This window comes from Gossypium hirsutum, chromosome A09 (assembly GCF_007990345.1).
Source record: "Gossypium hirsutum isolate 1008001.06 chromosome A09, Gossypium_hirsutum_v2.1, whole genome shotgun sequence".
Classification (NCBI taxonomy): Eukaryota; Viridiplantae; Streptophyta; class Magnoliopsida; order Malvales; family Malvaceae; genus Gossypium; species Gossypium hirsutum.
In genome coordinates, this window is record NC_053432.1 from 48,049,868 (window position 1) to 48,063,504 (window position 13,637).

A 13,637-nucleotide genomic window follows, 5' to 3' on the forward strand; every position below is an offset into this window, starting at 1 on the left:
GAAGTTTAATATGTTATCTAGATCATAAAAACTCATGAAAAGATGAAATTTGCCATAAACAGAATATTGCAGCAACACTGACATGAGTTTGAAAATTTACTAAAAATCATATAAATTGAATTTGGTGATGGATTAAATATGAAATTGAAGCCTAGTATGTCTAGTTTCATATAAAACAAATGAAACAAGTAAAGGAATTATATGTTGTAAGATATTTGAATTTTAGTGAAACAGGGCCAGAGCGATTTCTGGATCCCCTATTCCAACTTTAGAAATTTACCATAAATTGTAAAAAAATAATTAGGTGGTGTATTTTATATTCTTGGAATCATTATTGAGTCTAGTTTTGGAATAAATAAAAGTCATAGTCATATAAACTTTTCACAGAGAGAAATATGGTTCGTAGTAAACAGAGGTCAGTCCAGTCAAGTCCTGAAACAGGGGTAACTTTAACTAATAAACTGTATTAATTGGCTCAACCAAAAATTTTAGAAAAAAATTAGTAAATATATATATGAGTCTATATTTAAAGAAAATTTACGGATCTTAATTTCGAGTTTTATAACTCGAGATATGATTTTTCTTGTAACTGTGATGCAGGTAGCTAGAAAGCTGTGAATGTAGAAATAAATGATTCGAAGTTCTTAATTCGATAAATTATGTCGGTAACACCTCAAGCTCGACTCCTGCGACGGTCTCGGGTGTGGGGGCGTTACATCTTTTATATAGGATCTCTCCATCCAAGGCATAGTCACTGGCTAACCTTCTTAATGTCCTCTTATCATTTTCAGTCGCTTGGTCTGGGTGTTCACGACTCCTCACATATCGCAAAATATCCTGATACCAAGGATGATCATCTTTCTCTTCTTCTTCTTCGATGTTGCAGCAATGAGCCGAAGCCTCATAAATATTCATTTGGATAGGCTTCACATCCTCTTGTTTATTCACTTCGATCATAGAAGCTAAGGTTGCTAAGGCATCAGCCATCTGATTTTCATCTCGTGGGAGGTAACAGAAAGTGATATCGTCAAACTCTTCAATTAACTCAAGAACCAGCCTTCGGTAATTGATTAACTTGGGATCTCTTGTCTCTCATTCACCTTTAAGCTGATAGATCACTAATGCAGAATCTCCGTATACCTCTAATACTTTAATCTTACGTTCGATGGTTGCACGGATGCCCATGATGCATGCCTCGTATTCCGCCATGTTATTTGTGCAGTCAAAATCCAATTTACTAGTAAAAGGATAATGATCTCTGTTTGGGGATGCTAAAACTGTCCTGATCCCGTTCCCTACAGCATTTGAAGCCCCGTCAAAGTTTAGCTTCCAAGGATGGTCTTCTTGAGAGTTTTCTTCCATGGTTGCAACATACATTAGATCCTCATTTGGTAAATCAAAGCTTAACGGCTCATAATCTTCTAAAGCTCTACTGGCCAGAAAATTTGCTATTGCACTCCCCTTTACAGCTTTTTGGTTCACGTAGACTATGTCAAACTCAGAAAACAAAATTTGCTAACGAGCCATTCTTCCGTTCAAAGCATTTGACTCCATCATGTACTTCAAAGGGTCTAGTTTTGAGATGAGCCAAGTTGTTGGTACAACATGTATTGTCTCAGTCTTCGAGTTGTCCAAATCAAAGCACAACACAACTTCTCGATCGATAAATATCTTGTCTCACATTCGGTGAATTTCTTGCTGAGATAGTATATCGCTTTTTCTTTTCTTCCTGACTCGTCATGTTGGCCTAGCACGCATCCCATGGAGTTTTCTAACACTGCCATGTACAATATCAATGGTTTATCCAGACAAGGTGGCATCAGTACTGGGGCATTGGACAAATAATGCTTGACCTTATCGAAAGTTTTCTGGCACTCCTCATCTCAAACACCTGGGTTATGCTTCCTAAGGAGACGGAATATCGGGTCACATTTCTGTGTTAGTTGCGAAATAAACCGAGCGATGTAATTTAGTCTTCCTAGAAAGCCTCGAACTTCTTTTTGAGCGCGCGGTAGGGGTAATTCTTGTATAGCCTTTACTTTATTCGGGTCAATCTCAATTCCCTTCTCACTGACTACAAATCCCAACAATTTTCCTGACCTGGCCCCGAAGGTACACTTTACGGGATTGAGTTTTAGTTGAAACTTTCTTAACCTCAAGAATAGTTTCCTCAGGACTTGCACATGTTCCTTCTCTGTTTTGGATTTGCAATCATGTCATCGACGTAGACTTCGATCTCCTTGTGCATCATATCATGGAACAAAGTTACCATGGCTCTCTGATATGTCACTCCTGCGTTTTTTAGTCCGAACAGCATCACTTTATAACAAAACGTCCCCCACATTGTTACAAATGTGGTTTTTTCCATGTCTTCAGGATGCATCTTTATCTGGTTGTATCCCGAGAAACCGTCCATAAAGGAGAAGAGCGAGTAACCTTCCGTGTTATCCACTAATGTATCAATATGAGACAACGGGAAGTTATCTTTTGGGTTGGCTTTGTTCAAATCTCGATAGTTCACGCACATTCGTACCTTTCCATCTTTCTTAGGAACTGGGACTATATTGGCTACCCATTCTGAGTACTTGACCACTTGTAAGAAACCGGCGTCAAATTGCTTCTTGACCTCTTTTTTTATCTTCAACAAAACATCGGGTCTCATCCTTCGGAGTTTCTGTTGAACTGGCCTACATTCTTCTTTTATGGGGAGTCGATGTACCACAATATCAGTATTCAATCCGGGCATGTCTTGATATGACCATGTGAAGACATCCTTGAATTCTCGGAGTAACTCGATGAGGTCTTGCTTTGTTTCTACAGTGATACTAGCTCCAATTTTCACCTCTTTTCCTTCTCCTAAGCTAACAATTTCTACCGATTCTTTATGAGTTAGGATTTGTTTCTCCTTTTGTTCTACCATCCTTAACAAATCAGGAGATAGGTTACAATTTCGGTCATCTTCAAAATCCTCAGTATCCTCCATACACAAATCTTGCTCGAAAGGAGTCTCTGATTCAGTAGCAACATTACTCATATCATTGATATCTAGAGACCTGTTATGGATGAAGAGAGAAATCCTTAGAATAAAAGAATCTAAGAATATTTGATTTGTGTGGTATGATTATGAATGAAGCAGAAAGAATAAAAGAATATTTATTCAAGATGATACACAAAAATGTATTTTTTATTGAAATAACGATATTTGGACATATGCCTATTTCATAAAAGGATTCTTATTGCCCCTAGGCTTAGAGCAATAAGCTTGTTTTGAACATTACTCTGAGTTAATTCTAAAAGTTATAGGGATCTCCTTCGCGGTCCAATTGTTCAAAACACTTCCAGGGATGTAAGGGCGAATTCTCGATAAATTCTCTTCTTTGGCTTTTTCTTCAGATATGGCGTTGATGCTCCAACTCCCCAACATTTCTTCAACCATTTTATTTCTTGTCATATTCTGTTCGGGGTAAATAGTTCCTCCCGACACAAATATTTTGGATAAATGAGGAAAGGTCATTGGTTCCTATTTGACCTCCTCACCGCGCAGACGCGCTATTCTTCTCTCTTGTTTTTTCTCCAACTCTTTCTTCTTTTGCTTCGCATCTGGCTTAAATTCTAAGCCAAAGTGGTCTCGTTTTTCCTTTTGCACTGGTACCTCGATCTTTCCTAGGAGGCATCTTCCAAATCCTCTTCCTAGCAGTTCTCATTTGCCGACCGTCAATCGCAGGCCCATCCTCGTAGTTTTGGATATTTTGGGCATTGGGATCTTGTTCCCTTCGACAATGAATGTAGCATTGACAAATTCTAGCAATCGAAAGGAACATTCTATTGCCTCATCGTCCGTACCCACGTACGGTGCGTCATTGGTAACGGATGCAATGATGTCTTCCTCCACGTTTATCGTTACCAACCTACCCTCAGTTACCAACTTTAATTTTTGGTGTAGTGACGACGGCACTGCTCCGGCTGAGTGGATCCACGGCCTCCCCAACAGGCAGTTGTACGATGGCTTGATGTCCATTACCAGGAAGTCCACCTCATATGTATTTGGGCCAATCAAGAGAGGTATCTCAATTCTTCCTCTCACTTTTCTTTCATTACCGTTGAATTCTCTCATGACGTTTTGACATGTCTTCATGTGGGAGCTATCCACTGGCAACCTATTTAGCGTGGACAAGGGCAGGACATTCAACGCTGATCCATTATCAATCAGTACCCCCGGCAACGTGTATCCCTTGCAGCGAGTGGTGATGTGCAGGGCCTTTGTAAATTCCATGCCTCCCGGTGGTATTTCATTATCACTAAAGAAAATAAAATTATCTGCGCTGATGTTATTGACTAGACGATCAAGCTTGTTGACAGAGATATCATCCGCAATATATGTTTCATTTAAAACTTTCATCAATGCACTGCAGTGAGTCTCTGAGCTCAAGAGCAAGGCTAGTACCGATATGCGAGCTGGCTATTTGTGCAATTGCTCCACAACGCTGTACTCGCTGTGCTTCAGGAACTTTAAGAATTCTTTAGCCTCTTTTTTAGTTACAGGCTCATTGACAGGTGATTCCGATCTGGTTGTCTTCTCCGTTCTTTGTTCAACAACCACGGATTTTCCTTTAACTGATTCTGCTTTTGTATTCGGGGTATAACGCCTTTCACTTCGTGTATAGAAACCTTCGTCTTGACCTTCTTCTGAAGTGCCAACCGGGTTCTCTTTTCCCGAGATTGTCACGTTACAGTCATAGTTCCAAGGCACACTCTTGCTATCTTTATAAGGGAAAGCAACGGGCTTCTGGATTATGACTTTTGGCACACTTGGTACTCCGAATTCACTCACTCTTGGTCGGGATATAATTACCACCGGGTGACTGACCCCATGGACTTTGTTGGTTGGCCCTTGCTCCGACGTGCACACATCTTCTCCTTTCGGGCCCTCGGTATACTCAAAGAATTCAATCTCTTTATTTTCTATCAATCTCTGTACTAGAGCCCTGAATTCATTACACTTTTGGATCTCATGCCCTTCCTCGTCGTGGAATTCACAGTAGTGCTTTGCTCCTTCGGGCTTCTCCCCTAAATCTTGTATAAGTAAACCTTCTTCCACTATTTTCTTCCAAACCCATCTTAACGGAGTCTTTACCTCTGATACATCTATCTTGGTTATCCTCCCTCCATTTTCAACTATCGCGTTTACCCCTTCGTCTGAATGACTGGGTAACGGATTTCCTGCCACATTAGGTCTTGTGGGATCATCGAACTTCACAATGCTCATCTTTATGAACCTTTCGACTAATTTTTTGAAGGTCGTACAGTTCTCAATTGTGTGCCCCGGGATTCCTACATGGTATTCGCATTAAGCGTTTGCGTCATACCACTTAGAGAATAGAGGTTGCATGGGTTTCAGGTAAAATGGAGACACCACATGCGCATCGAACAGATTCTGGTAAAGCTCCCTATACGTCATTGGAATTGGCGTGAACTGGACTCTTTTTGTGTTAGGCCTTGGGTTGGAATCTTGTCTTGCGGAGCCCTGATGGCTAGTAGTCATTGCCCTCGGCTGGCTTACTGTGACTGGCTTAGAATAACCTTTATTGTATACGCTCGCATTGTTCACCTCATTTTCTTTCCTTCTCAGAGCTGATCTCTTAGTACTCTCTTCCGCTTAAATTTTCCCATATCTTATCGCGTTTTCTATCATCTCCCCAGACATCACTATGTCTGAGAAGCTCTTAGTAGCGCTTCCCAACATGTGGTTAATGAATGGGGCATTCAGGGTATTGATAAAAAGCATGGTCGTTTCCTTCTCCAATAGGGGTGGTTGGACTTGCATCGCTATTTCCCTCCATCGTTGGGCATACTGCCTGAAGCTCTCACTTGGCTTCTTTTTCATGTTTTGTCATGTAATTCTGTCGGGTGCTATGTCTGTCACGTGGCTGTATTGTCTCATGAAAGCTTGAGCCAAGTCCTTCCATGAACCAATTTGGGCATGGTTGAGCTAGTTATACCACTTGGCCGCAGATCCGATCAGACTGTCTTGGAAATAGTGGATCAACAGCTGATAATTGTTAACATACCCTGTCATCCTTCGACAGAACATCATAATATGAGCTTCAAGGTAACTCGTTCCATTATACTTTTCAAACTCCGGGGTTTTAAATTTTGGTGGGAGCACTAGATCTGGGACCAAGCTTAAGTCCTTAGCATCGATCTCTCCACGGTAATCAGCAGTCTCTATTGCTTTGAATTTTTCTTCAAGCCATTTACACCGACCATCGAGTTGTTTTGTCAGGTTTACTTTTCCTTTCCCCATTTCTGCCACGTCATCAAGGTCTGGGACAAATAGATTAGCTGGATTATCCCCAGGATTAGAGCCTGAACCTATAGGAATATTCATTGGTGTCGAGGCATTGGCCTGGTATTTCTGGGGCCTGATAGTGACGGGTACTGTTCGTGGGTACACCTCCTATTGTGGTTGAGTATTTACCGGAGCAAAGCCTAGAGGATAGATAGGGTCTTCATTATCGTTCCCCATAGTGTTCTTCCCTTTTTCGTGTTCTCTAGCCAACAACTGCGCCAACTGGCCTATCAGATTATTTTGGGATTCTTCTATTTTTTCCCTCATATCTTGTTGTATTTTAGCCAGTTGCTTTTGCATCTGTGCTTGTAATTGCTCTTGCATATCCCTTTGCATTTTTTCTATCCTTTCTAATCTCTGATCCATTCTTTGGTTTTACAACGGGTATTGTAGCTGTGTTCGGTTGGTTGATTCTTGTTGGTTTCCAGATTAACTGAAATAATTTTGTTTAATCAGGGTCCTTTCATGAAATTTAATGCATATGATGAAATGTAATGCAAATGAATGAATGCAAAAAGAGGCATTGATTTTGATTCAATTTCATTAGAAGAACTTTACTAGAAGAAAAATTTATTTACATAGAACGAATGATTACATATACGACTTTGCCCTAATGCCCAAAGCCTTAACCTTCCTAAGAAGCCAAGCTAAGCTTCGGCGTCGATCTGATTCCGACTCGTACTTTAAGCTCAGTACATTAGCCTGAACTGCTAAGGTTTCCAAGTGATCGGCTACCTCCCGAACCTGAGCCACAACTTCACTCCTGACATAGTCTCTATCTCTAATCTGTTCTTGAAAGCGATGAAGCTGTTCCCTGCAATGGTCGTTGTTTGCCTCAAGAAGCTCCACTCATATTTTGCTATCTCGTAGCACCGTTTCGAGTTCTTCTACCCTTCCTTTCAACTCTTCAATCCTACTTAAACTAGCCTTCAGCTTAATTACGGAGTTATGGCTACGATGTTGATGTAGTGATCTTTCCAATTCAGCTATTCGAGCGCGTAACCTCTCCTTTTCGCTTTGGCTCTCCAACAAACTCTTTTTCAGAGCGTCTTCCCGCACTCGGACATCTTGAAACTTCTTCTCCCAATGGTCCGCTCTAGTTTTTTCCTCTTTAATCTCTTGACGCCATTATTCCAACGTTTTACCCAGACCAGCAGTTCTTATCGACATACGCAACTTTTTGTAATCGGTTTTCAGACTATCCAAATCTTCCTCGGCTTTGTTTTTTCCTTTCCTTAACTTCTCGGCCTCTAGCTTGTGGATATCAACGTCTAATCCCAACTTCATTTTTTCTTCTTCTAGTTGTCCTATCTTCTTCCCCAACTTCTAGTTCCTTTTCTCAAAGTCTTGTTTAATGATCTCTAACTCGAATGGGATGACTCGTAAATGCTCTTCTATCGGTAGAGTGTCTCCTTGATTCAGCCTAGGGATGTTGTCGTTGACTCTCCTACCCCACCATCATTCATACTCAGGGGTCGTCATTGGGCCTACGGTGAATCCTTTCATTCTTCGAGTTTGGTTCCAAAATCTGATATTTCATGAACCCTCCTCTTATAATTGTTGTCTTTATAGGGGAACTCACATTGTGCTAACCCTTATGTCACCGGTATAAACTATCTTGATCGATACTGCCTTAACAGAAGCAGTGGAGCGTATCCAACAGCTCCCCATATTCCAGCCAGAGGGACCCAGTCAAAATCACCGTACCTATATAAAATCTCGCCAGGGATCAACCACGGAGCCCTCCATTCCATATCTTCAGCTTGCAAATTCTGGAGAATAGTTATTCATTTCTCTTCTGAGATGTTGTCTCGTCTCGATGTGGCCACTAATTCTCTTAATGGGGAATAGTCTTTAGAGAAAACTCGATAGGAGACCTTCTCCACCTTCCAAAAATGGCTATGGAACCAAGCTAAAAGAAGCTGTGCACAACCAATAAATCTTCCCTCGCCTGCTCTCCGACATGCATTCAAGGATCTGAAAGTTTTTGCTAGGATTTTCGGGACAGGTGTGGTACCTTTATCAAGTCGATCGAATAAATCTGAGACGACTTCATCTATGTGTCCGAGTGCCTTAGGAAAGATGATCAAACCGTAGAGGTTTAAGGCAAAAACGTCGACCCTTTTCTTTGAATCCGGATGCGCAAGGATTAGGTCCCTCAAATTCTTCCAAGGAATGCACTTACTATCCCCTTTTTGCTTGATGCGGGCTGCAACCCATTGCTCACTCATCCCCGTGATATTCATCAATTTCTTCAAAAAGGGAGGGACGCTAACAGGTCTTGAATAGGCCCTGTCGGCCTGAATCTTTGGGCAATTAAGTAACGCCATGTATTTTTTCACAGTAGGTACTAAATCGACTTCTCCGAAGGTGAAGCAACTGTAAGCGGCGTTCCAAAACTGCGTAAGGGCTCGAAACAAATGTTTGTCCACCTTTATATCGAGCAGATAGGGTAAGTCGCCGTAGTTACAGTAAAAGAGTTTTTTGATATCGTCGTTCCAACTATTCCATATCTCTTTTAGTTCTTGCAGGTAATTCTGATTTGTACTGATGCGGGTGAAATCCCACAACTCCGACTCGTATCCCTCGGTCAAACTATCACCTTTCTCTTGTTGCGTCTTCTCGGACCACACTCGGACGGCCGCATTATCCTCCACTCTATCAAGAAACCCTTTTTCTATACTAAACTCTTCTATTTAGTAACCGAACATGAACCAACACCCTTTTATGATGAGATGTCATGCAATAACAGCAAAACACAACAAGTCATTATTATATACAAAGAATAAAACTCAAAGCAGACAGGAAATAATGAAGCACCTATTCGGGTAACCACTAAGGTTTGGCATGGTTCTACCTAGGGTAGGCTCTTAGGGCTCGTTACATATGGTTTGGTTCTAGAGTAAAGGTACCTGAACCCGCAGATTCCTCGATCTTCACCCATTATAGGCTCATACGGACCGAGTTCAATTCAGGGGAATACATTTCCCTACGGCTATACAGAGATGAACACCTCACAAAAACGTAGGTACGGATGTATCCCGAAAGTGATCCACTATCCTATACGGAGGTGAAGACCTCACGAATGAGTAGTTTCTCACTCTCAGTTAAAGGGGTAAAATTGACCAACAATGCAATATGATGCGAAAAGGTATACTTAAAAGAGTCGAACAAAAAACCAATCATATAAAAAGAAAGAGACCACACAGAGGAAATGCAATAAAGTGATGCAATGAAATGACGGTAAGTTTAAAACAGATTTCAAATTTCGACAAAGAACAAAAATTGATCAATTTTATGACTCGACTCTCAAACGTCCCCAGTGGAGTCGCCAAGCTGTCGAAACCATTTTTTAAAAAACAGGAATCGACTTTGTTTGAAAACGAAAATTAAAACGGGAGTCGCCACCGATCTTTATTAGGTGTGATCGGATCACCTTTGTTTTAATAAAACAATTTAGCTTACTAAAACGGCATTTTGGTCTACAAAATTCAAGAGAACAAGTTCGGGAGTCAGTTACGTGCGAGGAAGGATTAGCACCCTCGACACGCCCGAAAAATTTGTACCGAATTGATTAATTAGTGTCTTAATGTCGAAAATTGAAAATTGGGAATGGATTTAAAATACGATCCTTTTTATTAACGTTAATTTTAAAAAGTTCGAATTAAATCAAAGTGATTGCTAAAGATTTCCTCGTCTCAAGATATCGAAGTATCACATCCCGTAAGTTACACGATACCATGAACACCTGAGCGCAAGTTGTCTTTAATTTTAATTGGAATTCCATGTATTTTAAAACTCAAAAGGATATTTGGCAATTTAGGACCAACGAGAAAATCGAAACTCCGTAAGTTAGGGCACGATTCCTCGATGTTCCAAAACGCGAAACATTGCCTTGTTTTGAAATTTCGTTTTGAAATATAGTGGGTATGATATTTAACGATGCGCAATATTTGTTTGAATTAAAACAAAATAATTTATTGGATAAATATAACGAGGCTTGATTCATGAGGCGATGATATAAAATAGAAATATAGTAAATGTGCATAGAATAATAATGCATGGATAAAATATTATACGAATGAATAACAATAATGCAAAAATATGAAGTAAACGAATTAAAATACACAATGGCAATAATCACACAACATACATTATTTAAATACTAATCATTAATAATCAAAGACAAATGAATTAAATTAAAAAAAAATTACAACGCAAATTAAAATGAATAAAACGTAAAACAAATTTTAAAATGATAAGAAATGAATTTAAAATAAATAATGAAAAAAGAAATTTAATCAACAATGTACAAAACAATTTAAAAATAGAATATATGTATAAACAATTTTAGAATAGGTAATATAGGCGAAAGTTTGAAATAAATAATATACGGGAAAAGTTTAAAATGAATAATATGTAAAATAATTTAAGATAATTAATATATGAATGAGTTTAAAATAAATGTTATGTAAAAAGAAACTTAAAATAAGTAATATACTAGACATCTAAGAATTAACTATTATATATATAAAAAAAAGATATAACGATTTGAAATTGATAATATATATAATTTTAAAGCAAATAATAAAACAATTTAAAATGAAAAATGCATAAAGCGAGTTTAAAATAAATAATGTAAAAGAATTTTAAAATCTATATTATACAAAGCAAATAAAAAAGATACATATGAATAAATTTAAAATAGAAAATATATATATAAATAAAAGTGTAAAATAAATAATATGGAATAAGTAGAATGGGTTTAAAATAAGGTATATAAAATAATTTTAAAATAAATAATATATAAGTTAATTTAAAAGTAATAAATAAGGAGTTTAAAATATATAATACGTAAAAGAATTAAAAATAGACAATATAAATATACTTTGTACTAGTAACAGTTCAAAGATAATAAAAAGAGAGTTATTTGAAATACATAATATACAATAACTTAAAATATAAAATAATTTATAATAAATATATAATAAATTTTAAAGAATTATAAATATCTAAAAAGCTTGAAATAAACTATATGTATACATATATATAATAGCTAAGGAATAAAAAAATAAATAATACATATAAAATAGATTAAGGTAACATATATATACATAAAGCAAGTTAAGATAAATAATAAGAATTTGAATAATCAGTACATTAAAATAAGTTAGAATAGATATAAATAAGTAACATATAAAATATTTAAAATAACATGTAAATGAAACATTTAAAAAGGGTTAATAAATGAATTAAATAGATTTAGGACATGGCTAAAAATAAATTAAAATTCGGGGTATAAAAGTATAAATACTGGAAAGTTAATTAGGGATAAAAAAGAAAACCAAACAGGATCTGAGGGCTAAATTTAAAGAAACAAAAGAAGAAAATGGGGCCTGATTGAATGGGGGTTGAAAAGGGGAAGGACCAAGCACATAAATCTCCCTTTTAAGGAGAATGCACAAACCCCCCACTACACTAAACGTCTCATTTCATCATCATCATTTAAACCAAAACCCTTTTTTTATTTATTTCATTTTTAGCCCTTTTTTTTAAAGAAAACAGAAAGCTTTTTGCTTTCTCTCCTTCCCCTTGTCTCCCCCATTTCTCTCTTTTTGGCTAGGGCTTCATATACCCATCATCGACGCCGTTCGACTGTCGCACCACCACCGTATTCAGTGGCCGGCGATGCGCCAAAATGGGCCTTTAGCCTCGTCTTGAAACACCCTAGAGAAACCAGCCCTCAAAACCCGAAAAAAAAGAGTTGAATAGAGATGGTTCTCAACCCCTTCGGGGTTCGATTTTGACAACGGAGGTGGACCCTCCGGCGTTGCAACCGTGGGGAACCGGTGAGTCTCTTCTTCTCCCTTTTTGTTTATGTTTCTATTTAAAATCGTTTTTGATAAAGAATTGAAAAATAAAAAGTAAATCGAAAGAAAACAAGAAAAGTAAATCGAAATCAACCTTTGCCTTTGCTTCTATTCTGCTTTTTTTTATTTTTATGTTCCTAACCGTTTACAAAGAAAAGATATTGGCTTTTAAAGCCAATCTAAAAACTGTTGGTTTCATGGTTTTTGTTATTTTGCCATTTATTTCTCTGTCGATCGCGTGCCTTCTTGCTGCTATTTTTTGATTTGGTTGCAGGTGTTGCGACGCGTGGAAGGGGCAATGGTCAGGGGCGTGGTGGCCGAGGGGAGGCCAAAAGCCGAGGGGGAGTGGCGGCTGAACTTTGGTGGCTAGGGTTAGGGTGGCTGCTGAAAAAAATTAAAGATAATGGGCTAGGGTTTAGTTTATTTCGGGCATGGTAATTGGGTTTGAGTTTGGGTCTGATTTTGTAATGGACTTTTATTATTTGGACTTTTAAATTTGTTTATTTTGGATTTATTTTTGTAATTGGGTCAGACCAAAATTGGCTATTACAAATATGAACAATTTATTATCTCATCAATTGTATATATCTATACTTACTATTATTTAAGCTCCTAATTGAGTTGGTGTCACCCTCAACCGAGTCACCAACTTGGTTAGGGAAATTACAAGAATACCCTTTCATAATTATAATAAATTATATTATTTAAGGGTATCTTAGTCTTTTTATTTAAAAAATCAATAAAAAACACGCATATGATGAGATTTGAATTTAAACCAACTGCATTAATAAAACATTTAATTTACCGTTGAGTTAAAGCTTTATTTTAATATTTTTTATACATTTTAATTTAATTATGCACATTTTATTATTTCCATCATAATGTATTTGATTGAGCTGATGTCACAAGTTAATTCAATACAGACTCATAAACTATTTAATCTAATTTTATTTATTTTAATATCGTACATATTTCATGTATTATTATTAATTAGTTTTAAGCCATATGTCTCAATAGTTATTCTATGTTGTTTTTAAGCACAAATTTGTATTCTATTTTTATGGTTTCCACACGCATACGTGTATAATAAGATTTCTAGTAATAAGTTTATAATTTTTGACATTAACAAAATTGTGTTAATTTTATTTTTTAAAAAGATTGTGCTGATATAATTGAGGGAAAATAGAGTTAATATTTGAATAGAATTCTAAGCATATTGATTATCGCTTAAATAATATTAGAGTTAATTATGTTAATTAGTTCTTATTTTTAATAATATTACTTTGCATTAATTACATAAAGTAAAACTAAATATGTTAAAAATACTTTAATTATTATTTTAAAATTTTCTATTATAATATCTGAATTTATAAGTTAATAAATTTTAATTATATTCAATAATTCAAAAAAGAAATATT

At 37.0% G+C, this 13,637-nt stretch overlaps 1 long non-coding RNA gene across 1 annotated transcript; it reads left to right on the forward strand.

Moving 5' to 3' along the window:
- Positions 1 to 11,552: 11,552 nt before the first annotated feature.
- LOC107888272 (uncharacterized) lies at positions 11,553 to 12,793 on the forward strand. Its single transcript, XR_001681326.2, has 2 exons — positions 11,553 to 12,198; positions 12,494 to 12,793. It is a non-coding gene; the product is annotated as an uncharacterized lncRNA (long non-coding RNA).
- Positions 12,794 to 13,637: the final 844 nt, after the last annotated feature.